General features: G+C 41.6%; 1 long non-coding RNA gene across 1 annotated transcript in view; it reads left to right on the plus strand.

The window, feature by feature from the left end:
• Nucleotides 1-876: 876 nt before the first annotated feature.
• Nucleotides 877-14,989, plus strand: part of LOC119472604 — a 27,393-nt gene continuing 13,280 nt past the window's right edge. Inside the window, exon 1 of the long non-coding RNA XR_005201752.1 lies at nucleotides 877-5,838. This is a non-coding gene — a long non-coding RNA (uncharacterized LOC119472604). The remainder of the gene's footprint in view (nucleotides 5,839-14,989) is intronic.

Below are 14,989 nucleotides of genomic sequence, written 5' to 3' on the forward strand. Positions count from 1 at the left end.
GAGGCTGAGGCAGGTGGATTACTTGAGGTCAGAAGTTCAAGGCCAGCCTGGCCAACATAGTGAAACCCTGTCTGTACTGAAAATACAAAAAAATTAGCCAGATATGGTGGTACGCATCTGCAGTCTCAGCTACTTGGGAAGCTGTGGTGGAAGAATCACTTGACCTGAGAGGCAGAGGTTGCATGAGCTGAGATGGCGCCACTGCACTGCAGCCTGAGCGACAGAGACTCTGTCCCCACTCCCCCCACAAAAAATCCTTGATATATTAAGTCTATCTCTGCATAGCCCACCAAACCTAAAGTGATATTAGTGATTTTACCTGATGACCATGTAATCAAGAAGCACAACCACAAATGAAATCAGATACCCAAATCACCCAGAGCGTGCCTGCATTCACAATGTTAGATTAGTACTGAAATGAAGAAGTACAAATTTAATACTCTAGGCAGAAAACTTGAGAGTCTCCAAAAATATATCAGAGAGCAGTAGCTTAAAAACATTAGGCTAAATAGTACTGCCTATATATTCAGATCCAAATAATAAATTTGGTATTTTTTTCTTTACGTATGTGCTCATGTATGTAGGGTGTGTGTGTGAGAGAGAGAGAGAGAGAAAGGGAAAGAGATGGAGGGAGAGAGAGGAGTTATTCTTTTTTTTTTTTTTTTTTGAGACAGGGTCTCACTATGTCACCCAGGCTGGGTTGCAGTGGCATGAACATGGCTCACTGTAGCCTTGACCTCCAGGGCTCAGGTGATCCTCTCATCTCAGCCTCCTGAGTAGGTGGGACTACAGGCACCTGCTACCACGCCTGGCTAATATTTTGTAGAGACAGAGTTTCGCCATGTTGCCCAGGCTGGTCTCAATCTCCTGGGTTCAAGCAATCCACCTGTCTCGGCCTCCAAAGTGCTGGGATTACAAGCGTGACCCACTGCGCCTAGCCTCCAAAAGTTATTCTTTAAATATAATTGTTTAAGCTGATTCTTACATTTTGATGGATATATAATTTCTTAGGGAGTTTTTGGAAAAGAGTTAGGCAGTGTGTTAGCCTCTGGTTATTTTCTAGATTTTTAACATTAAATTGGACTCCTTGAGATGAAAGATACTCTGTAGGTCTAGTAAATAAATACAACAACTTGCAAGTGAGTGTCTTGGGTAAATGCCAGTACTATTGTTTATTTTTTTCCACTTAGGTAATATATTTAAATATTTGTTTGAGACAGTGTTTACCATATTGTTATATTCTAGGCCATTCATTAGATAGTTTATTTAAAACTTACTGGTGTTTATATTGTAATAAACAAGTTAATTATCTGTTTTTGTTCTTTCATAATTGTCATGAGACACACTTCAGTTAAAACGTCATTCCTTTTTTTTCTTCAACTTTACACAAACATTTTTGAAGTGTTATGTGAATTCTTCAAAAATACAGTATATATTTACTACTGCCAGAGAATGTATGCGTTTTAAATTTGAGTATTTTAACTCTAACATCTGTGAACATTTGAGATATGTTTATGTTTCAAAATTAAATTGTGAAATTAATGTGGAATCTACATCTGGAAAATGTATAGGAGTCTCAAAATTTAGATGACCATATTAAGGAAAAATACAGGGACTTCAAATTCAATTTTATGTTTTATTTTCTAGTTCTGGCCTATGGAGTAGTTTAGGAATACAGTATATTAGCTCTTAATTAGCAAAGTACACAAATGCTAAAATTCAGTTTTTAATTTAATTCCAATGAACTATATTGTAGGTAGATCATGGGATGAAAACTTTAACATGTAAAATTCTATTTCATATTTTAAAGCCATGACTATTTTGAGACCCTCACTGTTACTTGATTATTTTTAGTTTTCAATTAGATGTTTAGTGTTACATAGACCTGGCCACAGAGTAGCATAGCAAATAGATGTATTTACTCACGTAGAATGTGGGCCAGCATGATATCCTTGGCGTCATGCCTGTTACCATAGTTTTTGCTCACTGTTTTTACTAGAGCCCTACTGTCTACTTAGCATAAGCTTAACAAGGGGAAAAGAAGTCAACCTTTTGGAGGGAATAATGGATTTGCGTGTGTGTGTGTGTGTGTACTTGCAATTACACGATTTTAATTGTGTACAACACTAATTTGTTGAAACACTGTAGAGTATATAAGCACAAACTTAAAAAAAATCATGTTAGAAATTTCATTCACATTTTGCATTTTTCAGGGTGCTAATAGATAAGCACCCACACTCAGGTGAACACTGAGTGAGAAGCATGCTGATCCATGAGACTGAGAGTTGGTCCAAACTGAAGGGGGACCACTAGGGTGTTTTAATTGCAAAGGAGAAGAAATGCCACTCAAGCCAGCTTTAAAGAGAAAATGGAATGACTCACATACAAAAATCCAGGGCTCTGGTGCAGTTTGGGGCTGTTCGATCCAGCGGCTCAGTGTGGTCTTCGAGCATCCAGGTATCTTCTGTCTGCCTGTTCGGACATCTGCAATATCAGTTTCACCCACAGACTAGTTTTCTGAGTGGTTGTGGTTTGGCTGCAGCTGAGTCAGGGCTTTGTGCTTCTCTGTTCACATCCAGTGGGAGAGAGTTTTATGTCTTGTGGTTCTCTGAAGAGGAGAAACCCAGAAACCCAAACTTCTTGCATTGTGTTGGTTTGAATTGAGCCACATGCCCATTTCTGAACCAATTCATTCCCGGACGGGCTTAGGCCTAGGTTCCTGAACCAATCTCTACTTAGAGGACCAAATTACAATTGCTTAGTGTGGACCAGTTAGAGTCTGTCCATGGAGCTGGTACCAATCACTCAAACCATGCTATTGCAACACAGTGGGTGGGGGCGAGGAGGCCAACCCTCTAGCCCTGTATTTGTTGCAGCATGGGGAGGGAAAGAAGGGAAGATAATAGAATACCACTCTTCAGCAAAAGGCACAAATCCAACTAAAGACCCAGACTTTCTTTTTCACTTCGTTTCTTTCCATTCTTTTTCTTTGCCTATTGAGTAGGCTGCAGAAGCTGCTGTTTGGGAGCTTATGAGCTCATTCTGGCTGCTGGTTATTCCCACTGCTGCTCCATTCTGGTCTGAAGATGGATTGTCCATTTGAACTCATGATTTCCTGCACAGTCACTGCTTAAATACCAGACATATTCGAATCAGCTTAGGCCTTTGGCCAGTGGTATCTGTGTCTTTTCTTCCTAAATCATGATGGGCTCAAACCTGCTTTAAAGTACATCTGCTTATTTGACTTCCTGAAATTATTAAAATCAGGCAGTGACTTGGGCTTAGACCCTCAGGCTTCATCCGCCCCATGGGTCTGGATGGATTCTGGTCTAGTTCTTTCCCTGTTATTCTGTCCTGTCCCATCTGAGCCTGACAGGCCATCTCTCTTTCTCCGCAGTCTCCAGCAGAGTCCTCCTTAACTCTCACAGCCCCAGGACAGGACTCTTGCAGCCTACCCCTCTCTGTGGGCACAGTTTGAGGTGCCACTTGTCAAGAGCCACCAAACCGACGTGGCATGGTCTGTGGCTCCCAGCCCCTTGTCCACCATCCTCAGTCCCTCGGTTTCCACACCCTTACTCCACACCACGGCCGCTGCATTATGATGCAGTTTCCCAAGCCCATCTGCTCTCTGGTCTGTGCACAAAGGTCCCCAATTATCCATGAAACCAGGCCATGCCCGTTCCTCAAGACTGTGCTCAAGCATCAGCTCTTTCTGGAAAGGATGCTGCATTTCTCACACCCAATGTCCTGTGCTTCGGGACAACTTCCTGTTCCCCCACACATAGCCTCAAGCACAGGATCCTCTCCTGCTCTCATTGTCTGAATGATCCAAATAGAACGTGAATGAATTTGTTACTTTATCAGCTGGCCAGTTTAGAGACTATGAGGTTTTGTTCATCAAGCATTCAAAGATCATGAGATCCCCTTGTTAGAGGAATCTCTCTCTCTCCTGCAAACCAGGAAGCAGCATGTGGGAACAGAAAAGACCCGGGTGAGAGTGGAGGTCAGTGAGGTGGAGGGAGCACGGGGAGTAGGCACAGCAGGTGGTGGGTTCTTGCTGCCTGCAGGTGGTACCGTAGGACTGTCACTGGTTGCCTGGCCCCAGAGTGGCTCTGCTGGTTGTCGTAGTGCCATCAGTGTGAAGGCTGTGTTCAACTTCTCTGCAAGTGGGTGGATTCCTCTGGTGATGGAGGACAGGCTCCACAGCTAACAGCTAATGCATGTACTCTCAACAGAGTGACATCATCCCTGGGGCAAAAGTTTATTCAAAAGTTGGGGCAAAAAATCTTGGAAATGCCAGTGATTTATGGTCCTCTAAAGTCCTTCAGTCCATGACCAATATGCAGTAGATCTGTGTATTACCGAAGCAGCTCACTGTCTGGGGTGACACCTGAGGTTTTTTTCTCATGGCCACAGAGATCAAGGATGTGGACATACAAAGGGTGAGGTTAAGAGTAGAAATTTAATCGGTAAAAGAACGAGACTATCGCTCTGCTACAGAGAGGGGTCGTTGCCTATCCACAGTGAGATGCGGGGTTTTTATAAATGAGCTAGTGGGGAGGTGGTGTCTGATCTACACAGGACATGAAAAACCAGTTAGAACCAGGTGTGCTGTCTGCATAGGGCGTGAATCTCTGGCAGCCCCCACCCCAATCTTTTATTATGCAGGTGGGTTCTCTGCCTGAGCTTCTCTATGTTGTCCATTTCTTACTGTACACATGCTAACAAAAAAGGGGAGGTGGAGCTTCCACAGTGGACATGCCTGGCCCCAGGCAGCCTTTTTCTGTTGGTGCAGCTGCGGCATTCCCCATGCAAGCTTTCAGCTTCCTTCTCTGTGTTTGCAGCTCAATCTTTCTGCCTGCTCGTTGTAAGAAGAAAATGGTTTATTGGGCTGCTTTTTGTTAGAAGGGAAGTTCTGCTGAGGACTCTTTTGCCCTCACTATCTGCCTAAATAATTTCTTTCTATCTCTTGTATCATTACTACTTTATGGCAGGGAGTAATTAGGAAATAAATGTCTAAAAGGTTTCTTGAGAAAAGGGTGGCAATGATATGAAGGTTGAGAAAAACTGGGCTAATGAGTGGTCTGTAAGCCAAGGAAGAGGAATTCTGACCAGGGATACGATGGAAAGTAATGAAGTTTCTCCATGCCAAAAGGCACCTGGCCCTGAGGGTGAGTGGGGCTGAGCTCAGCTGCTGTGGAATGCAGCCCTGATTCTTATCCACCCAGAGAAGACCCCTCCTTTAGTTTGCACGTGGCAACTGGGGTGCTTCTGGTTGCCTTGGTCTGCCTGCCCTGCTGCTTGCACTTGGCTGTGTTGGGAGGTTCTGGCTAAAAGAAAATCAAGAAGTTTGCCTATCCATTGCCTGGCATATTTTTATTGGGCATTTTTTCTTGTATTATTATTTGTAAGTTTTTAAAAAGTTTAAAGTTTTTAAAATAAGAGTTGGATTATGGGCAGGCCAGCCCAGCAGGGATCTGATTCACAGAGGGCACTGCAATCAATCAGAAATGTGACCTCAGGACATGTGAGTCCTTCTATCACTGGAGACTTAGTGGTCCTGCTCCCGCAGGTGCAGAAAAATGCTTCTGCAGGAAAGAAGGAGGTGGTGTGGGAGCGAGAAGACACCAACTGGTCCCTGTGCTTTTGTCACTGCAGGTGCTCAAGAGGCTCTCAGTTGAAAGTCAAGGCCAGCTGAAGCTCAGATGCATGTCTCTGTCCTGTTTCCTGGGAATCAGTTATATTATTCTCAGTAGAAACCCTTTCATTTGCCTTCTGGATCATCTAATCCTGAAAGTCCCAAAGGAAAACTAAAGAGAGAACAAAAACTGCAGAAAAGTAAGAAACTTGATTTTGGGGAAAAAATTATGTTTTTCCCCAAAACATTCACTCTGTATTGGCCTGGGGAAAAGGATTAGTCATGAACATGTATTATTTATTTATTTATTTATTTTCTTGTGCTGAGATGCCTTTGAATGTTTTTTATTTTTAAAGACAGGGTCTTGCCCTATTGCCCAGGCTGGAGTGCAGTGGTGTGATCATAATTCACTGCAACCTTGAACTCCTGGGATCAAGGAACCCTTCCTGCTCAGCCTCCTGAGCAGCTTGGGACTATAGGCATGCACCACCACACCCAGCTAATTTTGTTGGTTTTTTTTTTTTGTAGAGAGAGAATCTTGCTCTTTCCCAGGCTGGTGTTGAACTCATGGCCTCAAGTGATACTCCTGCCTTGGCCTCCCCAAATGCTGGGATGACAGGCATGAGTCATTGCTCCTTGTCTTTACTGATAATTTTAACCTCTTTTCTTCTTTCCACATTTGAGTCTTTGATCAACCTGGTATTTATTTCACAAGTGTGTATCTACTTTAACTTTTAAATAGGAAAAGTCAGCTGCCCAAAACCACTAATTGAATGATCACCAGTTCTCCGCTGGTTGGTAATACCATCTTTATCCTACATCGTTTCCAAATATACATATACGTATACTTATATATAACATATTCATTACATATTATATTAATATTTATACTTTATATACTTATACACATACAGGTCAAATTATGGGCTCACTGTTCTGATTCACTGATCTTTTTTTTAATCAAGACTTGCACAGACGCCAAACTGTTTTTTCAAACGAGTTTCATTGAGGTATATTTTGTTAATTATACATTGCACATATTGTATAATTGTTAATTGCACAATATGTTGCACATATTTATAGTTTCATAAGTTTTGACTTTGATACCCATGAAGCCAGTCCTACAGTCACAGCCGTGGCATCGCCCCTGAAAGTTTCCTCGTGCCCTTGGCAATCCTTTTCTTTTCCCTCTCCAACTCCAGGTCCCTGGCAACTGATAATTTCCTTTCATAGGGGTGGAGAGACCTTTCTTTCCATCCTCTAATGGATCAATAATTTAAGCCTCTGGAATCAACTAACAGTAGACAAACAGGAGAAGAGGCATACAAGTTTATTATGTACACATGCGCACAGGAATCACACAAAATACTAGACTCAAAAACGGGCCAGATGGTTGAAGCTTAAATAGCATTCTGAGCTACAGAAAGAAATGGGAGAAGGAAATGGGGCTTGGAGGCTCCTGAAGAGTGATGGTGACAAGCTGTGGGAGAGTTGGGGGAGAAATTGCACTGAGAACAAAGGCAGTCTTGTTATGCAGGCAATCTCTCAGGTAGCCACCTTCGGAAAAATAGGTGAGAGTGTCTCTGGGCCTGGTGACCTGGATGGAATTTTTGCCTCCTCTCCTGCAATACAAGTTCAACTTCTCTGGTTAATGTAGATTTCAGGAAAAGGGTTCATGACAATGGCATTCTTTCTGGAGGAACTTCCCTTAGCCAGATAAATAAAACTTCAGAGAAAGCTGCTTCCCTTGCTTTGAGAGAGAAAGAGGATAGAGAGACAGCAGGGTGGAGAAAGGTCAGAGAGACCTTGGTTCTGAGGCTGCTTCTTTAGTTCAAAGCACTCAGCATGTCAACGTGCCATACTTTGGATATCATTCTCTGAGCCCCAGCACTTTCCATCACTGTGCAGTTTGCACTTTGTAGAACTCAAGTCAATGGAATCATACAGTAGGCACTTCTTTTTTGACATCTGACAAAGGGCTAATATCCAGAATCTACAAAGAACTAAAACAGATTTACAAGAAAAAAACAAACCCATTCAAAAGTGGGCAAAGGATATGAACAGACATTTTTCAAAAGGAAACATATATGAAGCCAACAAACATATGAAAAAATGCTTATCACCACTGGTCATTAGATAAATGCAAATCAAACCCACATTGAGATACCATCTCATGCCAGTTAGAATGGCGATCATTAAAAAACCTGAAGACAACAGATGCTGGAGAAGATGTGGAGAAATAGGAACACTTTTACACTGTTGGTGGGAGTGTAAATTAGTTCAACCATTGTGGAAGACAGTGTGGTGATTCCTCAAGGGTCTAGAAATAGAAATTCCATTTGACCCAGCAATCCCATTACTGGGTCTATACCCAAAGGACTATAAATCGTTCTATTATAAAGACACATGCACACGCATGTTCATTGCAGCACTGTTTACAATAGCAAAGACCTGGAACCAACCCAAATGCCCATCGATGATAGACTGGACAAGGAAAATGTGGCACATATACACCATGGAATACTATGCAGCCATAAAAAACGATGAGTTTGTGTTCTTTGTAGGGACATGGGTGAACCTGGAAATGATCATTCTCAGCAAACTGACACAAAACCAGAAAAACAAACACCACATGTTCCCACTCACAGGTAGGTGTTGAACAATGAGAACACTTGGACACAAAGAGGGGAGCATCACACACTGGGGTCCGTTGGGGGGTACGACGGGAGGGATAGTGGGAGGGAGGGTGGGGGAGGGATAACATGGGGAGAAGTGTTAGGTATAGGTGATGGGAGGTTGTAGCAACAAACCATCTTGCCATGAATGTACCTATGCAACAATCCGGCATGATCTGTACATGTACCCCAGAATCTAAAGTACAATAGTAATAATAATAATAAAGACAGGATGTACTTTCTCCTTTATTAGAGAAACTCTTGTTAGCTCAGAGATGGCACTAGAGAAACCTGTGAACAGACTGTCTTCTCCTATATTTACCTCTCCACAGTTTCCTATCTTTGGAAGCCTGGGGCTGTTTTATTTTGTCTTGTCACATCTCCAAAATTTATTGTTTTTTTTGTTGTTGTTGTCGTTGTTAGATATAGTATATAAGCCACATTCCTAAACTACTGCCGGAGTCACTTTCCATTGAGGCACTGCACACACTAGTAAATTGATTTGTTTCTCTCTTGTTAATCTGTCTCTCTCAACTGCAAACTTTTTTTTGAGACAGAATCTTGCTCTGTGGCCCAGACTTCAGTGCGGTGGCATGATCTTGCTTCCTGGATTCAAGCGATTCTTGTGCCTCAGCCTCCTGAGTAGCTGGGATTACAGGCATGTGCCACCACATCTGGCTAATTTTTGTATTTTTAATAGAAATGAGATTTTACCATGTTGGCCTGGCTGGTCTTGAACTCCTGGTCTCAAGTATTCTGCCTGCCTTGGCCTCCCGAGTGTGGGGATTATAAGCATGAGCCACTGTGCCCAGCCTAACGACAAACTTTTGTGTGCTGAAAATATTTTTTTCTCATTCACTACATTTTTAATTATTATAAAGAAGGTGATATGAACATTTATGTACAAGTTTTGTTTGGACATATATTTTAATTTCTCTTGGATAAATAAATAGTTATGGAATGACTCCCAAAGAAACTTTCTGCCAACACTTGCCCACATATCACCAACACTTGGAATGATCAATTCTCCTTTTTTTTTTTGAGTCAGAATCTTGCTCTGTTGCCCAGGCTGGAGTGCAGTGGCTGGATCTCGGCTCTCTGCAACCTCCGCCTCCCGTGTTCCCGCAATTCCCCTGCCTCAGCCTCCCAAGTAGCTGGGACTACAGGCATATGCCACCATGCCTGGCTAATTTTTGTATTTTTTAGTAGAGCCAGGGTTTTGCCCTATTGGCCAGGCTGGTCTTGGACTCTTGACGTCTTGATCCACCTACCTCGGCCTCCCAAAGTGCTGGGATTACAGGCGTGAGCCACCGTACCCCAGGGATCAATTCTTTTTAGTATGTAGTGACATATCATTATAGGTTTTTCTTTTTTCTTTTTTGAGATGGCGTGTTACTCTGTCTCCGAGGCCAGAGTGCAGTGGCACAGTCTCTGCTCACTGCAGTCTTGACCTCTGAGGCTCAAACAATCCTCCTACCTCAGACCCCTGAGTAGCTGGGATGACAGCATGTGCCACCATGCCCAACTACTTTTTGTATTTTTTTGTAGAGATGAGGTTTTGCCATTTGCCCAGACTCTCATGTTGAACATCTTTTCACATGATAATTTGCTATCTTTGTATCTTCTTTGGTAAGCTGTCTGTTCAAAACTTTGTCTAAGTATTTTTATTGGGTTGTTTTCTTATTTTTGAGTGTTGTGCCCTTTATATTTTCTACATGTAAATACTTGATCATATATGTGATTTTCAATTTTTTTTTCAGTTTGTGACTTCTCTAGCTTTTTCCTAAAATATGCTTCCTGGTTTAGTGGCATCCAATAAATATTGATATATTATGTTTTTGTTGTTAGTACTAAATATTTTGTAACTTTCATGTAGGCTTTTCCTTAACCTTCAAATTATTTCAGAAATCTGCCTTTTAATTTCTAAAGGTATTTTTATGTTTTCAATTACAAAGCTACTATTGTTTGTAATTTTATTGCAAACAATAGTCTGGTTTATGTGATACAATTTTTTGGGCTGTGTTGAGAATAGGTTTCACAGAAGATTGCATATTGTGTTTATTGGGATGTACATCAGGCTACTGATTGTATTGCTTGAATCATTTGTGCTCTTATGCTTAATGGAACAGTTTCTGATGGAGATGTGTTAAAAAAACCACTATGATTATGAATTTGTCAATTTCTACATTTACATTCTGGTGATTTTTGGCGTATGTATTTCAAGGATATTTTGTTAGGTGAAGCAAATTTATGATTTCTATATCTTATTAGTTATCTTTTCCTTTGATGATTATCTTCCTCATTATCTTTATTAGTATTGTTGGCCTTCATTCTGTTTAAATTAGTAGGATTAAATTGACCTTATTTTCAAATTTTTATGCCCATTTTTTGAATAAAAAGCCCAGATATTCTATAAAAAAACGTCTGGGAGTTTCTGTCTTTTAACTAGTGATCAAAATATATTTACGTTTATTATAATTATGCATGTGGACTTCTTTCTATCATTTTATTTTGTGTTGACTATGTTTTTCTTTGATTCTTATTCTTTCTTTTTTTTTTTTGAGATTGCATTTTGCTTTGTTACCCATGATGAAAGGCAGTGGCGCAAACATGGCTCGCTGCAGCCTAAACTTTCTGGGCTCAGGTGATCCTCCAGCCTCAGCTTGCTGAGTAGCTGGGACCACAGGCAAGCACAGCCACACCCAGCTAATTTTTTAAAAAAATCTTTTGTAGAGACAGAGTTTCTCCATGTTGCCCAGGCTGGTCTTGAACTCGTGGGTTCAAGCAATCCTCCTGTCTTAGCCTCCCAAAGTACGGAGATTCATGAGCCACCACGCCAGTCAAGTTCTTATTTTTTCTTTACTGCATTCTATTGAACTATAACAGCTTTTTCTTTTACTTTTTCTCTTTCTCTTTTCCTTCTTTTTATAAAAAAGTTTCTCTTGTTTTGTGGATTTGGAGATTATTAATATAAGTTCTATTTCTATTCATACACACACACATATATATGTATAATTTTAATTTTTCTAACGAAGTCTAAGGTTAATAAATATCTTTATCTTACTCATGAACATTGAGCTTAGAATGCTGTAACTTCCCTTTGAACCCACTTATCATCTTTCATGTTATTGTTATCTATTATTTTAGCTCAACATTTGTTTGTAATCTCAAAAAGAGTTGTTATTTTTACTTTTGAGATAGCTGTTTATTTAGAGTTTCCAAGTTTTCTGTTGTTTGTTTTAAGCTCATTGCTTCATGCACTCTTCTCCCTTCTGGGCTAAATTTTCTTCTTGCTGAGGTAATAACAGTAATTCCCCACCCGGGCCGGGCCCCCTGCAGGAGCTTGCCCTCCTTGGCTCTTTCATCCTCAGTCTCTGCCTCTGGGTGGCTTGTCCCAGGGTGTTTCTCCATGTGCCTCTGCTTCCTTCCTTACAGACCAGCTGGAGATTTCCTCCTACCTGCCCACTAGGCAAGGCTCCTTCTTCTCTCTTTCTCCTAGCACTTTCTTTTTCTTGCTTTTGAGCTTGGGTATATACTGCTGAATAACTAATTTTACTCAGATTTCCATGCGTTTGAAGAAGGAAGAATGTAGATGAGATATCTCCACTGAAATCCAAACATATCCTCAGAGAGTTTGGGCTAAGCTATCAGGCATCATGTGGCATTGTAATATCCAGTGAAACTTCAGTGAAAGGGTGCTTTCTGTGTCTTTTTTTTGGACAGCTCACTGAAACCTCCACCTCCTGGGTCCAAGTGATTCTTCTGCCCCAGCCTCCTGCGTAGCTGGGATTACAGGCACACACCACCACGCCCAGCTAATTTTTGCATTTTTAACAGAGGCAGTGTTTCAGCATGTTGGCCAGGCTGGTCTCGAACTCCTGACTTCAGGTGATCTGCCCACCTCATCCTCCCAAAATGCTAGGATTACAGGCATTAGCCACCACACCCAGCGATTCTATCTTCTTTATTTGAATATGTGAGCTCAATTATAGTGGAAGTGAATTGAGAGTATTATGGCATATAAAACTGGAACCAGTGAGTCTCAAGTCGCTTTATATCCTGTTCCTGAAATGCTTTTTAGGAGTAATATTAATCAGATGATATCAGTTCTGGTCCTTATCACTTGTAAATGAAGTGTGATTGTTCAGTTTAAAGCAAGTCCTTATGAACACCACTACTAAAAATAAGAGTAGATCCTAGAATACAATTGTACCCCAGTGCCACCTAGAGGAAATAATTTGCATCGAGAAGCCTGGCATGTCTGTTTCTGTACATTCTCACCCCTGAAGCACTGCTTTCACCTTTTGTATTTCTTTTGTAAAATGAGGCCAACCACAAGACTAGTGTGTCATAGAAATAATTACATAAAATTTCTTATAACTGAAGTCACTAGCTAGTAAGAATTTTAAGGAAGTCATGCTAATACTTTTAATTGAAAGACTATAATTTAGGCTAAAAAAACACTACTGACTAAAAGTGAACGTTACTTTTAATTTACAACACAGAAAGCTGTTGAAAAATAAAAATAACTGGCCATCTTAGTGCTCAAGCCAGTGCTGATGCCAGAATTTTTCCTATTCTATTCTTGAGACATTGGTCAAAGCTATCTGATATATCTTCCTAATCTTGGAGTTCCCCTTCCTGGTAAGTGTGTTGTCTGTCTTATTATACTCACTGTGAGATATGAACATTTGCACCATTTAGAGAGACGGATGATAGAATAACGTCATTTACTGAGCACTGGCTTTGAACCAGGAGAATGCACACAAAGTGGTAACTTTCAGCACGGCAGCTGGGATTGAAATCCTGAAGGTCTTGCGTCTTAGCCTATTATTTTTTATATCAGCCCTTATTAATTTATAAAAAACAAAAAGTTAAGAAGTTACTTGGGTCAAGCATGCAGGCAGGAGGTAGGGATGCAGAGATGACTGTTAAAATGTGTTTGCCTTTACAGAGCTGTTCTCTAGCTGGGGGCTAGCATCCCCAATCCTGATGTGATGTGATCAGAGGGAGGATGAGAGTGCTGTGGAAATGTAAGAGAGGAAGGGATTAATTTTAGGGTGGAGAAGGATGGAAAGAAAGTTGGTGACAGCCTCACAGAGGAGCGTGCATTTGCACTTGTTCTTGAGGGGTGACTGCATTCATGATATGGAAAAAGTGACTTCTGGATAAACTTAGTGGAGGTACCTCTCCTTTCTCTGGAATTCCTATTCAAACAACCACATAGTGATTTTGAAAAGTTTTAAATTGCAAATGATAAAACAGGAATAGAGAGGACACTGAGATATTCTGGAAGCCAGAAAACTCTGGACAAGTGGACAGTGACCTAGCAGAGCAGAACAGCAGGAGGAGAGGGAAGCTCAGGCTGAAGCTGCCTGTGTAGCAGGGCCTGGAGAGGCTCAGGACCCAGAGGCCCAGATCCTCTGAAGACACAGGTGGGGCTGATGCTGGGGGGACTGGTTGAAAGTCTGCAGGAGAAGTAAGTGGGTCCCTTCGTCCAGCGTGGTCAGGCTGTTACCCCTTCCTTCTACTGGCAGAAGACTGTGTGCTTCTCTGTGAATACCCTGGACCACAAGAACTCTGGACTCAGGGACGCCAGGAACAGTTAAGGCGAGAGATCTGCTGATAGTGAGATCCCCTAAAGCCTTTCCCACTCACTGTTTAGGACGATGGCAACCAGGCTCCTAGCTCACCAGCGGGATACTGGAAGAGTCCTCTCTGGGGAAACTGAGCAGCCCAAGTGAAATGCCTACAGATACTGACAACAGTGTATGTCACTCACTCTCCCTGCAATGAAAATCCCTGTTCACACGTTCTGTCCAAGCACGAAGAATTCCAACCACTTTGTCTGAGATTTACTCTTAAACATGAATGAGGAGGCAAATATCACAAGACTTTGGGGAAAGTTTTGAACATTAAAGACAGATCAGTAAGAAACAAATGGCAAAGACATGAACAAATAGAAAAAAAGAATTTGGAGGAAACAGAGACACTACACAAAAGAGCAGAAAACTCCTCTTCCCGAGCTCCCCTGCAAGCCCCCACCTATAAACTTGAAAAGACTAAGAAAGGCACAGGCAGAAGTTTTTGCAGTGGCTATTCCTTTCAAACAAAAAGACAGAGCTTTTCTAGGAAAGATGCCCTTGTCCTTCCCCATTCTGTTTTTCCTGGGATGTGGACACAATGGCTGGAGATACAGCAGTCATCTTGTGACCATGCGTATGAATGTCATAAGCCAAGGATGGCATCACAGAAAGGTGAAAGGGGCTTGACTTCTGAAGGCCCTGTTGAGATTCATGCCTGGAGTTCTTTTTGTGTGTGACAAATATACTCTTTACTTGTTTATATCACTGTAGAAGTGTTTCTGTTACTTGGAAATGAACATAATCTTAATTCATTTAACAAACATATTGTTTAGAAATACAGAGAAGACACAGTTAAGAGTTGAAAGTGGCTAAGACTTGGGGGACGGGAAAATGGAGCAGGGGACTACTGTTTTTCTTTTTCTTTCATTTATTTATTTTGACGGAGTCTTACTCTGTTGCCAGGCTGGAGTATACTGGTGTGATCTCAGCTCACTGCAACCTCTGCCTCCTGGGTTCAAGCAATTCTTGTGTCTCAGCCTCCTGAGTAGCTGGGATTACAGGCGCCCACCACCATGCCCAGCTAATTTTTG

The sequence above is a fragment of the Cebus imitator genome, unplaced genomic scaffold, assembly GCF_001604975.1.
Source record: "Cebus imitator isolate Cc_AM_T3 unplaced genomic scaffold, Cebus_imitator-1.0 Scaffold6, whole genome shotgun sequence".
Classification (NCBI taxonomy): Eukaryota; Metazoa; Chordata; class Mammalia; order Primates; family Cebidae; genus Cebus; species Cebus imitator.